The 17,511-nt window shown below is 48.2% G+C and overlaps 1 protein-coding gene across 1 annotated transcript in view; it reads right to left on the bottom strand.

The window, feature by feature from the left end:
- KIF22 (kinesin family member 22) overlaps positions 1-8,987 on the bottom strand; it is a 183,905-nt gene extending 174,918 nt beyond the window's left edge. The window contains exon 1 of the mRNA XM_030210581.1: positions 8,892-8,987. The gene's annotated coding sequence lies outside the window, so the exon portion shown is untranslated. The remainder of the gene's footprint in view (positions 1-8,891) is intronic.
- Positions 8,988-17,511: the final 8,524 nt, after the last annotated feature.

Here is a 17,511-nt window from a genome sequence, read left to right as displayed (position 1 = left end):
ATATCAGTATGCAGTGACAGTTCAAAAAGCAAATAGAAATTCAGAAAGGAATAGAAAATAATGGGAAACTTTATATGCCTTTGTATCACTCCCCTGCTGCGACTGCATCTGAACACTGTGTTAGTTATGGAAGGAAGGGAAGGGACTGGATTTTGTTCACTCCTTTTTCAGTTATAGCTCAAGATGATTTACATTCAGGTACAGTAAATATTTGTTGTCCCATCTCAAAAAAGATTTAGTGGCACTAGACAAGGTACAGAGGAAAGCAACCAGAATAATGAGAGGGATGGAGAAAGACTAAATAGCTTAGATAAGAACAGCTGAGAAGAATAAGATTGAGATCTGTAAAACCATAGTGGAGTAAAACAGGTAAATAGGAATGGTAATTGACCTTGTCAAATAGTACTAAAACTAAGGGACACTCTACGAACTTAAAGGTGGCACAAATAGTAAGTAGTAGTAGTAGTAATATTGGAGAAAGTATGTTTTCACTGGATACCATAAAGTAATAAGTTTATAGTTTTTAATACTCAAGGAAAAAAAATGAAAAATACCATGCTTTTCATCTCATCGAGGCTCCTTATGATCTTAGTTAGTCCTTAATCCCTCCATTGCCTAAGGGTACAGACAGATTGTAGGCTCTCCAGGGTCAGGGACATACCTACTGTACCTAGATTGTAACTAACCTTGAGCTACAGCTGACAACAGGATGAGCTTAAATCACTTATACACCCCCCCCCCTTGCCTTTACAAAGCCGCACTAGTGCCTGCCGGTGCAGTAATGCCAACACAGCCCATTTAATTCTCCAGGTACAGACAAAGTAAGCCCTCCAAAGACAGGGTAATATTTACTGTACTTGAGTAACAACTGAAAAAGGCCTGAGCTAAATCCAAAATCCCTTCCTTCTTTAAGAAGATTGGGCTATATTTTGGCTTAGGGCTCTTCTTTTCTCCATATTACTTGGGCTACTCTGTATCTTGTCTCTTAATCCTGGGCTCTAAACACACATTTAAAATCTGGCAACACTGCCCCAGCTTTTAACACTACCACTACACTTTCTCTCTCTCTTTTCACCTGAAAGAGGGCAAGCCTTTTCCATTTCCAGCCCCATCCAATCTGTAAGTACAAAATGTTATCTACCAGCCTCAAGCAACACCGTCAACTTCTCTGCCAGTAAGAGAACCACTACAGAACCATCTCTAGATACTCCAGAGAAATAAAGCACATTGACCAGTGACAGGACAACATCAGACCCAGAGGCTGACCACACTTGCCATGCACAGAGAGCTCACATAATCCAAAATAATTATAATTCAAGGATTTCAGTCAATATTTACCTTGATGCACACTCTCTTGCAAAAGATCACAAAGATGAGTGCTATAATAATTGGCCTATCTAACACAACCTACTCTACAACTTAAAGAGCCAAGTCCTTACTTTTTTTATTCTCAAATATTTTGCAGAGCAGGTTTTTGGTGAAAGTTAGTGTATATTCACAAAAATATATATTAAATCCCTCTTACATAAATATATCATAATCATATACAGATGTAAATATCCATTTCAGAAAGTGGCTATTTAGTAGCGCTTTAGAAATGTTAAGTAGTAGTAGTATTTACACATGGGGGACCACACCACACAGACTTCAAGGGGTGTGGTTTGGGTGGGACAAAACCCTGCACATGTATAGGGAAATTTTTTCCACCAGCTCAAAGACACACAAATGAATTTTTTTTAAAAGTTTTGTTTCGTCCAAAGCTTTACAAGAGGGATTAACAGGTGACCTGTTGAGCAACAAGGTACCAAAACTAGGGTTACAAATAACAAAGATAAAGGCTATAAAAGTTTGGAGGTGCAACTTTCATTTTTTTTAAATTTGTGTTCTATAGGGTCAGTAGACTAGGACTATGCAATTTTTTTCACAACTTATTAGTTTTTCATTTTCTACAACCTAAAGTGGGGTATGTGATTTCTGGAATAACTTTTTTTAAATTGATAAATGTTTCTCATTTTTAAAACACATAATTAGTCCATTCTTAATGCTGAACTTTGCAGGATTATGCAGTTGATATCCCTCTATCTTGTGGCATAAATAAGTCACATACCCCACTTTTGATACCTTTTCCCTTAGCAGGTCACAAGAATCATTCTCCTTAAACCCATATTATTATTATCACCTCCAAATGAAGCCAAATTAAGGGCCTTTTACTAAACCACGCTAGCGATTCCTATGTGGCAAATGCAACAAAGCCCATTCGAATGAAATGTGCTGTGTCACATTTGCTGTACCAGGAATCACTAGTGTGGTTTAGTAAAAGAGACCCTAAAATTGTAGCCTCACCGCTTAATTAATTAATTTATTGCATTTGTATCCCACGTTTTCCCCACCTCTATGCAGGCTCAATGTGGCTTACAATACATCATGGATAGTGGAAGTAAAAAGAGAATAGATATTTGGTATTACAGAAGGATTTTGGGTTGCATGGTAATAGAATACATGATAGTATGTAACAAAAGGCATTATAAAACATTTCTGGATATATGTGGGGAGTTTCACATGTGTTGGTCTCTGTGGTATATCTTGTCAAAGAGATGGGTCTTCAGTTGTTTTCGGAAGCTGGTCAGTTCATAGATCGCTTTTAGGTTGCGTGGCAACGCGTTCCAGAATTGCGTGCTCGAGTAGGAAAAGGTTGATGCGTGCATTAATTTGTATTTTAGTCCTTACAGTTGGGGAAATGGAGATTAAGGAAAGTGCAAGATGATTTTTAGCATTCCTGGGTGGTAGGTCCTATCAAGTCTGACATGTAGCCTGGGGGCATCACCATGGAGGATTTTGTGAACTAAGGGTACATACTTTAAACGTGATGCGTTCTTTGAGTGGGAGCCAGTGTAGCTTCTCTTGTAGGGGTTTTGCACTTTCGTATTTTGGTTTTCTGAATATGAGTCTGGCTGCCATATTCTGGGCTGTTTGGAGTTTTTTTGAGTATATGCTCTTTGCAGCCTGCGTAGAGTGAGTTGCAATAGTCTAGATGACTGAGAACTAATGACTGTACCAGATGACGGAAGACGGGTCCTTGGGAAGAATGGTCATACTCTTTTAGTTTCCACATTGAATGGAACATCTTTTGGTTGTGTTTTTCGCGTGATTTTCAAGTGTTAGATGCCGATCGATGGTAATTCCAAGGATTTTTAGGGTTTCCGAGATTGGTAGGTTTAGTTTTGGGTATTGATGGTGGTAATTTGTTCGTATTGTGTGAGAGGTATTAGGCATTGGGTTTTTCTGCATTAAGTTTCAATTGAAATGCATCTGCCCAGGAGTGCATGATATGTAGACTTGGTTGATTTCGTTGGAAATTTCTTTTAAGTCTTATTTGAATGGGATGTAGATCGTTACATCATCAGCGCATATATATGGATTGAGGTTTTGGTTTGATAGTAGCTTGGCCAAGGGTATCATCATTAGGTTGAATATGGTCGGTGAAAGGGGGGATCCCTGTGGACTCCACATTCCGGTGTCCATGTGGCTGATGTAATTGGAATTAGATGACACTTGATATGAGCGTGTGGTAAGGAATCCCTTAAACCAATTAAGAACGTTGCCTCCGATACCGAAGTATTCAAGGATGTGTAGTAGAATTCCATGATCAACCATGTCGAAGGCGCTTGACATATTGAATTGTAGAAGTAATATGTTCTTGCCGGTTGCAATCATTTGTTTGAATTTAGTCATGATCGTAACTAGTACTGTTTCAGTACTGTGATTAGAACGAAATCCTGACTGGGAGTCGTGTAGTATAGAGAACTTGTTTAGATTGTCTGTGAGTTGTTTAGTCACTATCCCTTCTGTTATTTTGGTTATTAAGGGAATGGATGCTATTGGTCTGTAGTTGGTTAGTTCACCCTCGCATTTTTTTCTTTGCATCTTGGGCATGGGGGGTGAATAGAATGTTTCCTTTCTCCTTTGGGAAGAGTCCATTATGTAGCATGAAGTTCACATGTATTGTTAGGTCTGTTATAAATTGTTGAGGGGGCCAATTTCATGAGGTTATTTGGCATATATCTAGTTTGCAATGAGATTTGGCGAATCTTTTAAGCGTTTGGGCATGAGATCGTCCGGTAGCATCTCGAATTCAGTCCAAATCCTATCTGCTGGGTATACTCCAGGGTTTGGGTCTAGACAGTCTAGGAATATAGTGTATGCGATGGGGCTGACAGGTATTTAAGTCGTAGTTGTACGATTTTCTCTTTGAAGTACTTCGCGAGGTTGTCAGCTCCTGGTGTGTCTTTGCTGTATTCGTGACTGGTGAGGTGTTTAGTAGTTTGTCCACAAGTTGGAAGAGTTTGTGTGTGTCCTTGTAGTTTGGTCCGATTTCTGTTTTGTAGTACAGTCTTTGGTTTGTCTTATGGTGTATTTATATTTTCTTCAGAGTTGTTTCCAAGCATTAAGTGTGGGATCATCTTTCTTTTTATTCCACGCACGTTCTAGTTTCCTAACTTGTGTTTTGAGTTTTTTCAGTTCCTCGTTGAACCACGGTAATTGAGTTCTTTCTGTGCGAGGTTCTGGTTTGGGGTAATGTTGTCTAATATTGTTCTGCATCTATCGTCCCAATCTAGGAGAAATTGAGTTGAGTTTGCTTTAGGTTGTCCATCCGTCATAGTAGATCTGTTGCCAGAATATTACCGGGTCTATTTTTCGCTCTCATGGTGTAAGTTTTTCATTCGCCATTGGAGAGAGATGCATGCTTTGTAGTGGTCTGACCACGGGTGTGGTATCCATTTTGTATCTGCTAATATAAGGTTTCAAGTCTGGGTCGAAGTTTGTGAGTGATGATGTCTAGTGTGGTCCTTTAGTGTGTGTTGGTTGTGCATATGGTATGTGGAGATCCCATATGTAGGAATTCTTTGCATTCTTGGGTGCTTGTTAAGGTAGGATCTTCCAGGTGCAGGTTAATATTGCCTATTATGATAAGGTTGAAGTAGAGACACGTGTTCGAATGAAGTACATGAGTGTATTTGAGAGTCTTGCCAGTTGCCTGGCGGCCTGTAACGAAGGATTGTGTTAAGGAATTCCTGCAAGTTTGGGTGATTGATTCTTATCGAGGCAATTTCAAGTTGAGGTAGAATGGATTCAGCTGTGGTTGTAATAGTGAACTCGGCTTTGTATATTATGGCTATTCCACCTCCTCTTTTCCCGTTTCTTGTCCAGTGGGTAATTTTGTATCCTGGTGGGCATAAATCTAAGATTATGGGATCTTTAAGGTTGTGGATCCAGGTTTCAGTGATGAATAGGAGGTCGAGATTGTCTGTGGTGATCCAGTCTGTTATAGTCTCTGTTTTGTTTACTACTGACCTGGCATTTACGTATCCCATTTGGATTGGGTGGTAAGGTTCGATCTGGGCCGTAGATGTGTTAATTTTTATTAGTTGCCTGTTTTCTTGGTATTTGGCTTTGTTGTTACCTTTCTTCCCTTTCTGTTGGTTATTTCCGTATGTATTTGATTTTCCTTTTAGTTGGTTATCCTTTTGGTCTGGTAAGTTAGGTGGGTTGTCTGTAGGGTTTATGTATTGTGGGTAGATTGTTGTTTAAGTTGGGAGTGGTCCATGCGTGGTGGATTAGAGGAGGAAGTAAATTATCATGAGTAATATTTGGTGTTCATGTTGGCTATGGTTCGTGGTGTTTGGTCGTGCTTGAAGGTGTTAGTGAATGAACTTTTATGTGAGCAGTAGGCAGTATGCAGTATGGTATACGCAGTACAGTGTAAGCAGTACTACTTAAACATTAAGCAATACAGTATAAGCGGTATAGTATAAGCAGTACAGTATAAGCAGTGCAACTTAAACAGTAAGCAGTACACAGTTTAAACAATAAACGCAATATAAGCAGTACAGTGTACGCAGTGCAGTATAATTAGTGCAACTTACCCAGTAAGCAATACAGTTTACACAGTATAGTATAAGCAGTGCAGCTTAGACAGTAAGCAGTGCAGTATGTGCAGTGCCGCATAAACACTAATTTGCAAAGTTAATGTTCTTTAATGCAATATTAAGGTAATACAGTTCTGGTATACCAGTTGGCTTTGTTTTTTGTTTTTTAAACTTTTCAGCTGATCAAGTAGTTACCTGGAAGAGTGATATGCTGCAGCTGCCCTTTTTATTTTCACTTGAGCAAGCAGTGAAAGAAGCATCAGCAGCTTTACTGGTTTAGCAGCTCTGTTGATTCGGCCACCTCCAGCTAATGGTTCGCGCCAAAGGCGATGCACGCTGGAGATGGTGCCCTCCAATATCTGCGGTTCGTCGCGACGTGGCTGGTCTGAATTATCGATCTCCGGTTGGGTCAGTCCACCAATCCATCTTCCTTGTTGGATCATCCGCTCCGTTGCTGGGTTGTGAGCCCACTGGAGATTCACTCTCGTTGTGCCTTTCCGTGTTCCCTGAGTCACTGGTCTACACCTTCAGTTCTCCCCTCAGCCTGCCGTCCCGCGTTCTCGCGCACAGGTGTGCACTTGGCGTCCTTCTCCTCTTCGCCTCTGTGGCTGGCGCCTCTCTTGTCCTCTGCCTCCTTGCCCATTCCGACGCTTCAAGGACCAGCTCCTCGCGGTGAGCTCGAGTCGGGAGGTCACTCGGCCCTGGCCTTACTGGGTCTGGTCTGGTCCGGGTCGTTTCGCAGCACGAACCAGGCAGAGCAGCAGAAGGCCTCGGTCAGCCCACGCGCCCCTGTTCGCGCTGGGGCTCGGTGGGTCAGGCTCTGTGGTCTCGCGCTCGGCAGCAGTTCTTCTCCGGAAGCCACCCGAAGCCGTTAAAACAGCTATGGCTTACCTCTGCTATCTCTCCGCCGTCGGTCACTCCTCCAGTCGCGGCCTGGAAGGTTAGATCAGTCCGGGAGTGTCCACCGATCGCTTATCAGTTTTATTGCTGGCAATGCGGTCTGGCCTGAACGCCACTGGCGCTGTGCCCAGTATCGGTGTGTTTCTCGGGAAGCCGCCCGAAGCTGTTAAACACAGCTACGGTTTGCCCTTGTTGTCTTTTCGCCGCTGGGTGCCCCAATCACTCCTCAAGTTGCGGCTTGGTGGGCTAGATCGGCCCGGGAGCGTCCTTGGTTCTGGAGCTCTTCATCAGAGCTCCTGCCCCTCGGCCATCTTGAGAGCCATGTGGTACTTATAGGTATAGGCAGTGGTGTGCTGGAGCAGGCTCTCACAGGCTCTCGAGAGCCGTTTGTTAAGTTTTTAAGAATTTTGGGAGCCGGTTCTCCATGGCTACTTTAACAAATGGATCCCAAAATGTGGGCTTGGGCCCCTCCTGAATTCTCTTTTACTTTGCTGGCGAGAGAGAGAGCCCCCTGTTAACAATTTACCAGCACACCCCTGGGTATAGGTTTGTAAAACAAAACAGCTATCTGTACAAGTGCTAAAACTCCACCTGTAAGCTGTCAGGTTTTTATTCTATTTTTTTTAGAAAAGGCTGTGTCAGCAGGTCCTTTTCTAAAATGCCACCAGAACAGTCACCAGAATATCTCAACTCCGATCTCTAGATTCTATGTAAAAAGGGGCTCTAGATTCAATTTAAAAAAAAGAAAAGAGAATTACAGCTTTCCAGTCCCGGTGCAAGGCCTGTATTTTTTTACAATATAAACGCCTTATCATATAAGAGTGGCGATTGGGCGAAGCAAATTCTTAACAAACCCTGGGTACCCTTTTTGAACCCAATAACACAAAGTTGATGCGGCCCACTCCCTTTATGCACCACAGTCAAACCAGATTGCCACTCTATGTATATAGGACAGGATTCAGCAAATGGAGCTGAACGGTATTTTATAACGGGTATTCCAGGATTGGCGCCTTTAACAAATAGCAGGGCCGCCGAGAGGGGGGGGGACAGGGGGACAAAATTCCCGGGGCCCGGCACCGCAGTCCTACCCACCATCGGGCCCCTTCCACCCAAACCCCCGCCAGCAGAAGTGCAGTCTTCTGACTCCGGCGTGCACGGCCCACACAGACACGCTCCTCTCAGCTGATCTTCGCTGTACGATGCAGGGCTTCTGTATGTCTGACGTCCTGACGCACAGAAGCCCTGCAGCGTACAGCGAAAATCAGCTGAGAGGAGTGCGTCTGTGTGGGCCGCGCACGCCGGAGTCAGAAGACTGCACTTCTGCTGGCGGGGGTTCAGGTGGAAGGGGCCCGGCCCGGTGGCAGAGGCGGGTAGGACTGTGGCGCCGGGCCCCCTCGGGGGGGGCAGCGACAACCTGGGGGGGGTGGCAGTGTGGGGGCGGGGCCAGGGGCCGGCCTTGTCCCGGGCCCAGTCTCTCAGCGGCCCTGTCAAATTTTTTTTTTGGGGTCAGGATCCATGCCCAACTTTGGGCACAAAGAGTTATATCAACTAAAACCAGGTGTCAATTCCCAACATGCAAGTTGGGTGTGGATTTGTACTATTCTATAACAATATAAGCATTATCATGCCCCTCCCATGGTCACATCTTTTATAAATTAGCATCTGTCGTTTATTCCGGGACTAACACTGAAGTCATATAGAACTCCCCTGATAGCGGGTTTGTTAAGAATGTTTTCATAGAGGAAGACCATCGACTTCTCCCTCCATTACAGCAGCCCTTTTACTTCGCGCCTATACGCCATTTATGAGAAAGATGAGCAAAGAATATACCCCTTAAAACCTATGAAAAGAAAAAAAGGAAATTGTTAAACTCGCCAAAAGGGAACACAGAAAATTAAATGTGACTCAGAAAGAAATCGCTAAGGCCGTGGTAAGGACAAAGCAGCAGAAAGACAAAAACTAATCCTGTCTCACGTTCTGTATATTTCATTAAAACATTATATCTTGTATTAATATTAATTTGATCTTTTGGGGGGCTTTTTTCACGATAGCTAGTTATTTTACCTTAGACCGTTATGATGAAAACCACAAGAACGAAGAAGCTTCATTTAAAAAAAAAAATACACGCCAAGAATTTCGTACTTGGCGGCTTGGCGCATCACTTCCCTTCTGGCAAATCGCAACGCTTGACGGAAGTGACATCAGCCCTCGGCTGCGGTCATTTTTTTTTAACCCATTGATTACCGACCGTAGCTGGGCTGGCTGGGCTCTAGTCCTTTCTTGGAAAAGGGAGAAGGGGTTGGTACAAAGTGCTAATCTGCCCAAGGTTTGTCCGTCGCGTGGAGGGCTGACTACAATCTCTTTAGCTGAATAACAAGAGGTAATAATACGACTCAGCTGTGTTGAGTTTCGGAGGGAGAAGTGGGTACAGGACATGCAGAAAGGATGCTGGGAAAAGAAGTGAGGGGGCGTGTAGTTCCGCAGTTTTCCACAGGAGGTTGAAGAAAGCAGGAGACGGGATGACGTCAAAAGATAGTTGAAAAAGCCAATTAGGTTAGTCGCAGTTTCCCATTCCCCGCGGGTAGTCGTCATCCGGTATACTCAAAACAAAGCAAGCAAACTGCATCCTCGTTACTTATCGTTCTTTTAGAAACATAGTAAATGACGGCAGATAAAAGACCTATACGGTCCACCCAGTCTGCACAACAAAATAAACTCATTTTACATGGTATGCAATACTTTATATGTATACCTGAAACAGGTGGGGAATCAGGAGACGAAAGGCAAATTTTGGTTCCAAACAAGGCAACTTTATTGCTAGCAAGTGAACAGCACCGAGTAGTCTCGGGACACTGTGTGTCATAAATCATCTGACACTTACATTTATACTCCCCTACTGGGCCTGCGCATTTGGCCCCTTACACGCCACAACCGACATGCGCAGTAAACATTTGTAGTTCTTACAGTACAAAATTGTAGCCCCAGTACGTACACACGTCATAACACTGAAATAATACACGAAACTTAGCAGCTTATTCTTCACACACACAATGCTCCTTTCTAGCACAGGAGATAAGGTTCGTTCGGCTCAGGAATGCAGGGCGGGGTGTCAGCACCCACCAAGGTCGTCTATTCAGATGGCGCTGCTACATGCAAGCTGGTCTTGTATAGGCCTTGCAAACTACTGTTACAAGCTATATGTCTAATAGCCCTGCATTCTATCTTTACATTAGTAAACAGCAAACTTCTTTCGTTAGCAAACAGTAAAACTGGATAAGGCACAAATGTCCAGTGCAGTGATAAGGTGTGGCTAAACAGCCAAAAGCAGAGGTAGAGTGCATAAGTATAAGTCCATCAGTAGGCACAAAAACATGAGGTTGTCCTGTTGCTCAGTAGTATTCATAGTATTCGAGCAGTATCCGGCGTTCCACTCCTTCATTCCCCCCTCTTGATACTTGAACATCCATTCTGGTGGAGAGTATCACCTCCATCCTCCATGAACCCTGAAAAGGAAAGAAAGGACAAGGATAGTTAGCGAGGGAGGCAACAAGCAAGCCCTAAGCCCTTGCGCAGCCGGTGGTTGCTTCGCCGGGGTTGAGACGGAAGGCCCCTAGTGGAATCCCCCCCCCCTTTGTAGCCGGTCTTATGCTGGCACAAGGGTACTGGCTCATTAAGTGACTCAGGAGGTGAAAAGTGCCCATCAGCCACAAGGTGCTTCATCGTCAGCTTCATCAGACTGGGGAATGGGGGAGTACATCTGGAGAGCCATAAGTTGGGCAGCAGCACGGCGATCAGCGATGCTTTCCATGGTGGAGCGGAAGCACCTGAAAACCAAGGGGAGAGACAAAGGTATTAATAAGCAGGACAACAAGAACAGGCCACCCATGACGAGGAGGCCATGCAGGCTCCCGGAGGTTGGTAGCCAGTTGGTTAGGGAGGAAGTCCAATCCCACGCACTGTTCCAGGTCTGGACGGGGACGTGGGCTAATTTGACCATCCGGTCAGTTATTTCTCTGATGACATGGCTCTGGTCATCAATCTGTAAGCAGCAATTACTGAGGTTAAACTTGCCACACACCCCGCCCTCCTGGGCTAAGAGGTAGTCAAGAGCCAAGCGATTTTGGTAAACTGCGGTAATGAGCTTAGTGTTCTGTCGAGCTAGGATATTGAGGGCAAGGGCCGAATCGTTGGTAAGGATTTCGAGTACGGCCTGTAGGCGAATAATGCGATTTAGCATGTAGATAGGGGTACGGTACCCGTATGTACCATCTTCAGCCCATGTGGCCGGTCCATAGTAATGAATGATGCGTTCAGGCGGCCACTCGTTGTCTTTCCAGTCTCCAATTTGGAATTTGGGCTTGATGCTTGGGAAAGACCGTTTACGTCTGGCAGGGTTATCAGGCCCCTTGTCCACGTATAGGGGGATACCCAAAGTTTCGCCGACTCGCAGGGGCAGAAGGAAAAACTAGGTCGGACAGTGCCCAAGAGACAGGTACCGTACCAGCGGGCCGGGAGCTGTTCATAGGCCCTGCGTCCGCAGATATAGTAGTAGCCCGCCGGGGCTACCCACTTGAGGGAGGCGTTTCCTCCGTACGTCCATGTCGTGTTCAAGGTGGGTTCTGTCCAGATAGGCTCCGGGGCGGGCAGGTTGTCTGTTTGCCACCAGGTCGTCCGGCTTCCATTATACTGAAGAACCCCCGTGCAAGCGGAATCTCCCACTGGTACAGAGTAACGCTTCGATGGCGCTCGACTAGCGCAGAGGGTACCTATGATATTTGTTCTCAGGGCCCATTCGTACGGCTTCGGCCGCTGGGGAAAGGTAATGTTGGTGGTGTTGAGTGCATCCCATGTTTGCTGTCGGATCTCTCTCGCTTCCCAGGGCCATTGTTCACCCATGTCGGTGCCTCCACAGACGAAACAGTTGGCAATTCCCAGGGAGAGGGCAAATGTTTTCAGCCAAGTTGAGGAACTATCCGGGCTTCTGGGAAATGTGGAATTTTAGTCTCCGGTCTGTTCAGCACTAGCGATTTCATCGAATACGTCTTGGTACCGACGACAGTAGTCTGGTAGTGCGTAGGAGGCTTCGTTTCGAGACTCTGATATATGGTAATATATGTCAACGGATCCATTCCTCCGCCGTCAATGCCGAGGCCCCACGTCCCTCTCCATGGCATGTCGGGTCCTCGAATGGGCCAGTCTAGGGGACACTAGTTTACCAGAAACCTCGACGAAACTCGCCCAGGCCGGTGCATTCGGCATATCCTCCTCCCGTATAAGCACATACTCGGTCCCAGCCCGAGGCTCGAAGTGTCGCCGGCGCATGGGAGCCAAACCCACGGGAGCAGCATCTCATGTCTGGACTGAAGGGGGCAGACATACTTGTGGTCGTTAACATATGCCTTACGCCAACTCTGCTGCCACACTTGCGAGACCAAGGGTGTTTGGTCCATGGCGGCACAGACGTCGAAGGTTAGGGTTGCTACAGTTTGGATGCCACCGACAAGGAGGCGAAGTGGAATTTATGTAATACAGAATGCCATCTCCCTCGACTCCCGGAGGCCCGGCCACATACGCAGGGAGTCCTACGCTGAGGGTGACATTGTAGTATCTCGGCTTGGTAGGGCTATGGCAGATAGTGAGATTTCCTTGGAGGCATCTGTGGAACTGTTGGAGGCCATTCGAGTGATGAGGGCACAAGTCGGGAGAAGCCGGCAATCGCCTTCCGGGGGCTGCGTCTGGTGAATGAGGTGGTGACTAGGTGATATCCTCCCTCTATACATGGCGCACGAGGCGCAAACATTCAGTGCAATTCAGGCTCAGGTGGCAGGATAGCTCGGGACTGCACACAGGAAAGGAAGATGGTCAGCATTATATATGTGGTGGGAGGTATCCGAGCTTTTGCAGCAAGAAGATATGAGGCCCACGATGAAGGCTGCGATAAACCTAGAGCCAAAAACGCAGTGGGTTCCAGAAGCTGAGTTCCTGTTGCTGGGCAGGCATGAATCTGGTGGTTCACAGTCTTCTTAGAGTCATCCGTAATGGAGCGTCAGGATGTTGGTGCGCAGGATCCAAACGCTTCAGGGTGCTGCTAGTGGGAGCAGCAGGTTTCAGTCGGGTCCAATGTATCCACACTGGGCTTCCTGCAATTTAAACAGCGGTTGAGGTCGTTAGGAGAACAAGGGAGGGTCCCTTCCATTTGGGCTTTAGGCAGTCAGATTCAATCCCACTCTTTACCCAGACCTCATCTCCTACCCTGAAACCGATGTGTGGGACTGGTGAGAACCAAGGGAGCTACTCTTTCAGTGTATTGCTGGATGTCTTGGCACTACCCATCATGTATGCTTTCATCTGTTTCACTAAGGAACTCTCGCCCTGTATCTGCAAGGAGTCGGGAAAAGAGGGTAGTGGTGGTGGCCCTAGCATACATCATCTCGTAGAGTAAGGCCGGTAGCCTTGGGGGTACACCTAAGATGCAGCAAGGCCAGTGGGAGCAGGTCGGGCCATTTGGCTTTTGCTTCTTGGCATAGCTTGGCTAGCTGGTTCTTCAGGATCGGTTAGCCCTCTCCACTACTCCACTGCTTTGGGGTCTCCAGGCAACAATGCAACTTCCAATCGAGGCCCAGTCTGGTACTGAGCTGTTGTGTTACTTCGCTGGCGAAGGCGGGACCGTTGTCAGAGTTTATTTGCTTGGGAGACCGTATCTGGGTAGGATTGATGAAGCAGTAGGGAGGGTGACATTCTTTAGCCATTTCCGTTCTAGTGGGCTGGGCTTCAATCCATCCGGTGTAGGTACACACGGCGACGAGGATAGCTTTGTAGCCTCGTGCCGGGGGCATGTGTGTGAAGTCAATCTGGCATAACGTGGAAAGGGCTGGTGCCCTCGGAGAACATGTCCTGGCATAGGGCCGGGCCCCGTTCGAGGGTTTTTCCGGGCACAAGTAGTGCGCATCGGCTGGAAGCGTTTTTGGTCCACAGGGATAGTTTGGTTGATGTAGTAGGTCTTCTCAAGTAAGCGCCCCAGGGCGTCCCTGCCAGGTGGGTGCGGTCGTGAGCCTCCTTGGCCACCGTCCAGGCCAAGGCTTCGGGTATCCATATGCGCCCATCCTGTAGTATCCACCAGCCATTGCGTGTACTCCAGACCCTCTTGTTGGGCCCACTCTGTTTCTTGGGGGGTGTAGATAGGGGTCTCTGTAGGGAGCTGGACGACGAGTACGGGGTCAGAAGGGTGAGAGGAGTGGGGGAGCTGACTTGCCCTTTTTGCAGCGTCCGTCTGCCCGCTGAGTTCCCCGGGCGATAGGGTCCGTCTCCCGGTGTGGGCCCTACAGTGCATCACAGCCACCTTCTTCGGTTTCCATACTGACTCGAGTAACTGGCAAGATCTCAGCGGCATTTGCAAGTCCTTTCCCCTCAGCTGTCAGAAATCCCCTCTCCTTGTACAAGGCTCCATGCACCTGGAGGGTGAGAAAAGCGTATTGGAATCTGTGTAGATGTTAACAAACTTTCCTTCAGCCCACCGGAGGGCTCTGGTGAGAGCTATCAGTTCCGCCTTCTGGGCTGACGTTGCCGGGCGGCAGAGCCATAGCCTCGATCACGTGGTCCTCAGACACAACAGCATAGCCAGCTCTTCGAATTCCCTCTATCACCTGGCTGCTTCCATCGGTAAAAAAGGGTGATGCCCCCCTTGGCCAGGGTTGGATCCTTCAGGTCAGGTCTGCTCGAGTGCACAGTGGCCATTACCTCCTCACAGTCGTGGAGTGGTGATTCAGGGGCCGGAAGGAGGGTGGCGGGATTAAGGTTGGTTTGTTGTCCAGGGATCCGCACCTCCGGATTTTCGCACAGGAGGGCTTGGTATTTGACCAATCGGGAGTTGGTCATCCATCTAGGTCCATGGCTTCTCGAGTAGGGCCGCGGATGGTGTGGGTGTGGTCACAAAGAGTGTCTGGCCGAGGTGAGCTTATTGGCCTCGTGTATCACAGACAGGCCGCCGCAATGGCCTTCGGAGGCAGCCCCGGCCATCCTCGTGCCACATTGTCCATGCCCTTGGAGAGGTATCTACAGGGCGTTGCCAGGTGCCGACCATTGGGTGAGGACTCCAAGTGCCAATCCCTTCTTTTCGTCGGATGAACAAGTGGAACGCTTAGTCCCATCTGGCAGTCCGAGCGCTGGTGGGGGCCACAAGGGGCATCCTTGAGGTCCTGGAGGGCTTTCAGTTCGTGTTATCTCCCACTGGAGATTTTGGCCCTTGAGTTCAGGTCCTTTTAGCTTGGCGTACAGATCATGGTGTCAGAACAGCGAAATTGATGATCCATATCCGCAATATCCAGCGGCTCCGAGGAGTGCTCGCAACTCCTTTTTATTAACAGGAGTGGGTTGATTGCGGATAGCCTGAGTTCGGGGAATACCGAGCCTCCGGGTTCCTTCTCGGAGGCGAAACCCTAGATACTCGACTTCGATCTCGCAGAGCTGGGCCTTCTTGCGACTGGCCCGGTACCCCCTGGGCTTCCAGGGTTTTCAAGAGGTAAGGGTAGCTTCTGCACAGTCCGTGTACGTTTCACGGGCCACCAACAGGTCATCCACAGTAGTGGACGACCGGGCCCGTACTCGTCTTGGTACGTTTTCAGGTCCTGGGCAAGCTGGTCACCAAAGAGGGTGGGGGAGTTCTTGAACCCCTGAGGAAGCCGGGTCCATGTATATTGCTGGCTTGGTTCCCGTCTGTAAGTCTTCCCACGTGAAGGCAAACAACTTCTGGCTGTCGGCAGCAAGGGGGAGGGAGAAGAAGGCGTCCTTCAGATCAATGACACTATACCACTTGGTCTGGGATGCACTTGGGCTAAGATGAAGTAGGGGGTTGGTACGAGGGCGACTATGTCGGCTACCTGGTTGTTGACTTCCTCAAGTCCTGGACGGGTCTGTATTCGGATGTTCCTGGCTTCTTAACGGGCAACAATGGGGTATTCCATGCGGATCTGATTGGTTTAAGAACCCCCTGTTGAAGGAGTTTCTGTAGATGAGTGTGCATACTATGCCGGGCTGCATAGGGGACGTGGTATTGTCCTTGGGTTGACAACTTGAGCATTCGGTTTGAGCTCAATCCAGATGGGGATAGCGTTAACGGCCAGTCCCTCCGGGGTTCACTTCTGCCCATACATCAGGCACTTCATCCATTATGGCTCGCCTCTGCTGGGCAAAAGGGGTATTCTGGTCGTAACGCAGTCGCCAGGTCCTACAGTTGAGGGAGCGTGTAGTCTCCATTCTTCTCTTACTGGACAGATAAGTGTTACTGGCCGATCTTCAAAGCGAGCTTTCCACTTCACCCGTGGTCTTGAACTTCAAGGTGGGCCTGGAGCTTACAGAGCAGGTCCCGACCAATCAAGGGGACTGGGGCATCCAGGGATGTGTATGAACTGATGAGACACCATCGTCCCTCCGATCTGGACTTGGCGCTCCTTGAGGAGGGGGGCCGCAAGGGATTTCCCGGAGGCTCCCACAATTGGTATAGTTTCTTTCGTGGCTGGGGCTATGGCGGTGGTGATACAGATCGCTGGGCCCCCGTGTCTAGTAAGGCCTTCATAGACTCTGTCCCCACCCGAATTTCCACCAGAGGGTCAGTGGGGACTCTGCCCTCCCGGTTTCTTCATGCTGTGCTGTCCTCGGGGTAGCGTCCACAGCCATCTGCCATTCCCTCCGGTCCATCCCGTCCTCTATCTCTTCGCCCCTTCCCCGGCCTCGTCTGGGGGCCCCTGTACGGTCGCCCGTCTCCTCCTCTCTCTGCCGGTCCCATGGTTCCTCTTCTCTCGGGCTGTCCCGTATCTCCTCTGGACAATCAGCCCCCAGTGTCCTTCTTGTCGACAATTTGCACACTGGTTACGTCCTATGGGGGACCGCGTTCCTCTTGTTCTTCTTGCCCCTCCCCTTTGGTCTAGACCTCATCCGTTCTTCCAGCACCGTGGCCAACACATCTGCCTTCTCCCGCATCCGCCTGGTCGATTCCTTTCGGGCCTCCGTCTTCTCTTCCTGGTCGCGATATCCGAATACGCGATCAGCTATAGCTTTCAGTTGGCTGAGGCTCATCCCTTCGAACCCTCCGTTCTCTGTAGCTTTCTTCGTATATCCGTGCTGACTGGCTAACAAAACTCATAACCACGGTTGGGAGGTTCTTAGGGTCTTCGGGATTTATCGGGCTGTGCCTTCTGAATGCCTCCATAAGTCGTTCAAGGAAGTCCCCTGGACTCTCGTCCTTTTGTTGGACTACACTGTGGATTTTCCCCATGTTGGTAACCTTCTGCTTCCCTTTCTTTAAGGCGGCCAGGTACGCCTGCTGGTATCGGCGGATAAGGGTTGGCCTTCAGCGGTTCGGTAGTCCCACGCAGGGGCAGCGATGGGCGCCTCCGTCTCTATTAGGTTCTGTAAGTTGGCATGGGTAGGGTTCGCATCCCGGACGGCTTGCTCCATATTTTGTTGTAAAAGGCGACGTTCTTCAGTAGTCAGGATGTGGGCGCTCAACTGCCTAAGGTCTCCCCAAGTCGGATTATAACTGTATATAATGCCTTCCACCAGCTCTACCAACTGCTCGGGTTTCTGGTCGTAGGACGGCCCATGCAATTTCCAGTTATACAAGTCGGCACTTGAGAAGGGAACGTGGCTATAAACTGTTGATTCAATGGGCTGGCCCCCCCCTTCCACC

This window comes from Microcaecilia unicolor, chromosome 7 (genome assembly GCF_901765095.1).
Source record: "Microcaecilia unicolor chromosome 7, aMicUni1.1, whole genome shotgun sequence".
Lineage (NCBI taxonomy): Eukaryota > Metazoa > Chordata > Amphibia > Gymnophiona > Siphonopidae > Microcaecilia > Microcaecilia unicolor.
Note: the sequence above shows the minus strand (reverse complement) of the source record. Positions and strands in the feature narration are given on the sequence as shown.